The sequence below is a fragment of the Rhinoderma darwinii genome, unplaced genomic scaffold (genome assembly GCF_050947455.1).
Source record: "Rhinoderma darwinii isolate aRhiDar2 unplaced genomic scaffold, aRhiDar2.hap1 Scaffold_47, whole genome shotgun sequence".
Taxonomy (NCBI): domain Eukaryota; kingdom Metazoa; phylum Chordata; class Amphibia; order Anura; family Rhinodermatidae; genus Rhinoderma; species Rhinoderma darwinii.
In genome coordinates this window covers 495,858-501,857 of record NW_027464015.1, presented here as the reverse complement: position 1 = coordinate 501,857, position 6,000 = coordinate 495,858, and positions in this window count along the sequence as shown.

Sequence of the window (6,000 nt, the reverse complement as noted above, 5' to 3'; positions counted from 1 at the left end):
GCTCCCATAACAGTGCCAGCCACAGTGCCCCCATAACAGTGCCAACCAGTGCTCCCATAACAGTGCCAACCAGTGCTCCCATAACAGTGCCAGCTACAGTGCTCCCATAACAGTGCCAGCCACAGTGCTCCCATAACAGTGCCAGCCACAGTGCTCCCATAACAGTGCCAGCCACAGTGCTCCCATAATAGTGCCAGCCACAGTGCTCCCATAACAGTGCCAACCAGTACTCCCATAAGAGTGCCAGCTACAGTGCTCCCATAACAGTGCCAGCTACAGTGCTCCCTTAACAGTGCCAGCCACAGTGCTCCCATAATAGTGCCAGCCACAGTGCTCCCATAACAGTGCCAGCCACAGTGCTCCCATAACAGTGCCAGCCACAGTGCTCCCATAACAGTGCCAGCCACAGTGCTCCCATAACAGTGCCAACCACAGTGCTCCCATAACAGTGCCAACCAGTACTCCCATAAGAGTGCCAGCTACAGTGCTCCCATAACAGTGCCAGCTACAGTGCTCCCATAACAGTGCCAGCTACTGTGCTCCCTTAACAGTGCCAGCCACAGTGCTCCCATAACAGTGCCAGCCACAGTGCTCCCATAACAGTGCCAGCCACAGTGCTCCCATAACAGTGCCAGACACAGTGCTCCCATAACAGTGCCAGCCACAGTGCTCCCATAACAGTGCCAGCCACAGTGCTCCCATAACAGTGCCAGCCACAGTGCTCCCATAACAGTGCCAGCCACAGTGCTCCCATAACAGTGCCAGCCACAGTGCTCCCATAACAGTGCCAGCCACAGTGCTCCCATAACAGTGCCAGCCACAGTGCTCCCATAACAGTGCCAGCCACAGTGCTCCCATAACAGTGCCAGCCAGTGCTCCAATAACAGTGCCATCCAGTGCTCCCATAACAGTGCCAACCAGTGCTCCCATAACAGTGCCAACCAGTGCTCCCATAACCGTGCCAACCAGTACTCCCATAACCGTGCCAACCAGTGCTCTCATAACAGTGCCATCCAGTGCTCCCATAACAGTGCCATCCAGTGCTCCCATAACAGTGCCAGCCACAGTGCTCCCATAACGGTGCCAGCCACAGTGCTCCCATAACAGTGCCAGCCACAGTGCTCCCATAACAGTGCCAGCCACAGTGCTCCCATAACGGTGCCAGCCACAGTGCTCCCATAACGGTGCCAGCCACAGTGCTCCCATAACGGTTCCAGCCACAGTGCTCCCATAACGGTGCCAGCCACAGTGTTCCCATAACGGTGCCAGCCACAGTGCTCCCATAACGGTGCCAGCCACAGTGCTCCCATAACAGTGCCAGCCACAGTGCTCCCATAACAGTGCCAGCCACAGTGCTCCCATAACAGTGCCAGCTACAGTGCTCCCATAACAGTGCCAGCCACAGTGCTCCCATCACAGTGCCAGCCACAGTGCTCCCATAACAGTGCCAGCCACAGTGCTCCCATAACAGTGCCAGCCACAGTGCTCCCATAACAGTGCCAGCCACAGTGCTCCCATAACAGTGCCAGCCACAGTGCTCCCATAACAGTGCCAGCCAGTGCTCCCATAACAGTGCCATCCAGTGCTCCCATAACAGTGCCAGCCAGTGCTCCCATAACAGTGCCAACCAGTGCTCCCATAACAGTGCCAACCAGTGCTCCCATAACAGTGCCAACCAGTACTCCCATAACGGTGCCAGCCACAGTGCTCCCATAACGGTGCCAGCCACAGTGCTCCCATAACGGTGCCAGCCACAGTGCTCCCATAACGGTGCCAGCCACAGTGCTCCCATAACGGTGCCAGCCACAGTGCTCCCATAACGGTGCCAGCCACAGTGCTCCCATAACAGTGCCAGCCACAGTGCTCCCATAACAGTGCCAGCCACAGTGCTCCTATAACAGTGCCAGCCACAGTGCTCCCATAACAGTGCCTGCCAGTGCTCCCATAACAGTGCCATCCAGTGCTCCCATAACAGTGCCAGCCAGTGCTCCCATAACAGTGCCAACCAGTGCTCCCATAACAGTGCCAACCAGTGCTCCCATAACAGTGCCAACCAGTACTCCCATAACGGTGCCAGCCACAGTGCTCCCATAACGGTGCCAGCCACAGTGCTCCCATAATGGTGCCAGCCACAGTGCTACCATAACGGTGCCAGCCACAGTGCTCCCATAACGGTGCCAGCCACAGTGCTCCCATAACAGTGCCAGCCACAGTGCTCCCATAACAGTGCCAGCCACAGTGCTCCCATAACAGTGCCAGCCACAGTGCTCCCATAACAGTGCCAGCCACAGTGCTCCCATAACAGTGCCAGCCAGTGCTCCCATAACAGTGCCATCCAGTGCTCCCATAACAGTGCCAACCAGTGCTCCCATAACAGTGCCAACCAGTGCTCCCATAACAGTGCCAACCAGTGCTCCCATAACAGTGCCAACCAGAGTGCTCCCATAACAGTGCCAGCTACAGTGCTCCCATAACAGTGCCATCCAGTGCTCCCATAACAGTGCCAGCCACAGTGCTCCCATAACAGTGCCAGCCACAGTGCTCCCATAACAGTGCCAGCCACAGTGCTCCCATAACAGTGCCAGCCACAGTGCTCCCATAACAGTGCCAGCCACAGTGCTCCCATAACAGTGCCAGCCACAGTGCTCCCATAACAGTGCCAGCCAGTGCTCCCATAACAGTGCCATCCAGTGCTCCCATAACAGTGCCAGCCACAGTGCTCCCATAACAGTGCCAGCTACAGTGCTCCCATAACAGTGCCAGCCACAGTGCTCCCATAACAGTGCCAGCCACAGTGCTCCCATAACAGTGCCAGCCACAGTGCTCCCATAACAGTGCCAGCCACAGTGCTCCCATAACAGTGCCAGCCACAGTGCTCCCATAACAGTGCCAGCCACAGTGCTCCCATAACAGTGCCAGCCACAGTGCTCCCATAACAGTGCCAGCCAGTGCTCCCATAACAGTGCCATCCAGTGCTCCCATAACAGTGCCAACCAGTGCTCCCATAACAGTGCCAACCAGTGCTCCCATAACAGTGCCAACCAGTGCTCCCATAACAGTGCCAACCAGAGTGCTCCCATAACAGTACCAGCTACAGTGCTCCCATAACAGTGCCATCCAGTGCTCCCATAACAGTGCCAGCCACAGTGCTCCCATAACAGTGCCAGCCACAGTGCTCCCATAACAGTGCCAGCCACAGTGCTCCCATAACAGTACCAGCCACAGTGCTCCCATAACAGTGCCAGCCACAGTGCTCCCATAACAGTGCCAGCCACAGTGCTCCCATAACAGTGCCAGCCACAGTGCTCCCATAACAGTGCCAGCCAGTGCTCCCATAACAGTGCCATCCAGTGCTCCCATAACAGTGCCAGCCACAGTGCTCCCATAACAGTGCCAGCTACAGTGCTCCCATAACAGTGCCAGCCACAGTGCTCCCATAACAGTGCCAGCCACAGTGCTCCCATAACAGTGCCAGCCACAGTGCTCCCATAACAGTGCCAGCCAGAGTGCTCCCATAACAGTGCCAGCCACAGTGCTCCCATAACAGTGCCAGCCAGTGCTCCCATAACAGTGCCATCCAGTGCTCCCATAACAGTGCCATCCAGTGCTCCCATAACGGTGCCAGCCACAGTGCTCCCATAACGGTGCCAGCCACAGTGCTCCCATAACTGTGCCAGCCACAGTGCTCCCATAACGGTGCCAGCCACAGTGCTCCCATAACGGTGCCAGCCACAGTGCTCCCATAACAGTGCCAGCCACAGTGCTCCCATAACAGTGCCAGTCACAGTGCTCCCATAACAGTGCCAGCCACAGTGCTCCCATAACGGTGCCAGCCACAGTGCTCCCATAACGGTGCCAGCCACAGTGCTCCCATAACGGTGCCAGCCACAGTGCTCCCATAACGGTGCCAGCCACAGTGCTCCCATAACTGTGCCAGCCGCAGTGCTCCCATAACGGTGCCAGCCACAGTGCTCCCATAACGGTGCCAGCCACAGTGCTCCCATAACGGTGCCAGCCACAGTGCTCCCATAACGGTGCCAGCCACAGTGCTCCCATAACGGTGCCAGCCACAGTGCTCCCATAACGTTGCCAGCCACAGTGCTCCCATAACAGTGCCAGCCACAGTGCTCCCATAAAAGTGCCAGCCACAGTGCTCCCATAACAGTGCCAGCCAGTGCTCCCATAACAGTGCCATCCAGTGCTCCCATAACAGTGCCAACCAGTGCTCCCATAATAGTGCCAACCAGTGCTCCCATAACAGTGCCAACCAGTACTCCCATAACAGTGCCAGCTACAGTGCTCGCATAACAGTGCCATCCAGTGCTCCCTTAACAGTGCCAGCCACAGTGCTCCCATAACAGTGCCAGCCACAGTGCTCCCATAACAGTGCCAGCCACAGTGCTCCCATAACAGTGCCAGCCAGTGCTCCCATAACAGTGCCATCCAGTGCTCCCATAACAGTGCCAACCAGTGCTCCCATAACAGTGCCAACCAGTGCTCCCATAACAGTGCCAACCAGTGCTCCCATAATAGTGCCAACCAGTACTCCCATAACAGTGCCAGCTACAGTGCTCCTATAACAGTGTCATCCAGTGCTCCCTTAACAGTGCCAGCCACAGTGCTCCCATAACAGTGCCAGCGACAGTGCTCCCATAACAGTGCCAGCCACAGTGCTCCCATAACAGTGCCAGCCACAGTGCTCCCATAACAGTGCCAGCCACAGTGCTCCCATAACAGTGCCAGCCACAGTGCTCCCATAACAGTGCCAGCCACAGTGCTCCCATAACAGTGCCAGCCACAGTGCTCCCATAACAGTGCCAGCCAGTGCTCCCATAACAGTGCCATCCAGTGCTCCCATAACAGTGCCAACCAGTGCTCCCATAACAGTGCCAACCAGTGCCCCCATAACAGTGCCAACCAGTGCTCCCATAACAGTGCCAACCAGTACTCCCATAACAGTGCCAGCTACAGTGCTCCTATAACAGTGTCATCCAGTGCTCCCTTAACAGTGCCAGCCACAGTGCTCCCATAACAGTGCCAGCCACAGTGCCAGCCACAGTGCTCCCATAACAGTGCCAGCCACAGTGCTCCCATAACAGTGCCAGCCACAGTGCTCCCATTACAGTGCCAGCCACAGTGCTCCCATAACAGTGCCAGCCACAGTGCTCCCATAACAGTGCCATCCAGTGCTCCCATAACAGTGCCAACCAGTGCTCGCATAACAGTGCCATCCAGTGCTCCCTTAACAGTGCCAGCCACAGTGCTCCCATAACAGTGCCAGCCACAGTGCTCCCATAACAGTGCCAGCCTCAGTGCTCCCATAACAGTGCCAGCCACAGTGCTCCCATAACAGTGCCAGCCAGTGCTCCCATAACAGTGCCATCCAGTGCTCCCATAACAGTGCCAACCAGTGCTCCCATAACAGTGCCAACCAGTGCTCCCATTACAGTGCCATCCAGTGCTCCCATAACAGTGCCAGCCACAGTGCTCCCATAACAGTGCCAGCCACAGTGCTCCCATAACAGTGCCAGCCACATTGCTCCCATAACAGTGCCAGCCACAGTGCTCCCATAACAGTGCCAGCCACAGTGCTCCCATAACAGTGCCAGCCACAGTGCTCCCATAACAGTGCCAGCCACAGTGCTCCCATAACAGTGTCAGCCACAGTGCTCCCATAACAGTGCCAGCCACAGTGCTCCCATAACAGTGTCAGCCACAGTGCTCCCATAACAGTGCCAGCCACAGTGCTCCCATAACAGTGCCAGCCACAGTGCTCCCATAACAGTGCCAGCCACAGTGCTTCCATAACAGTGCCAGCCACAGTGCTCCCATAACAGTGCCAGCCACAGTGCTCCCATAACAGTGCCAGCCACAGTGCTCCCATAACAGTGCCAGCCACAGTGCTCCCATAACAGTGCCAGCCACAGTGCTCCCATAACAGTGCCAGCCACAGTGCTCCCATAACAGTGCCAGCCACAGTGCTCCCATAACAGTGCCAGC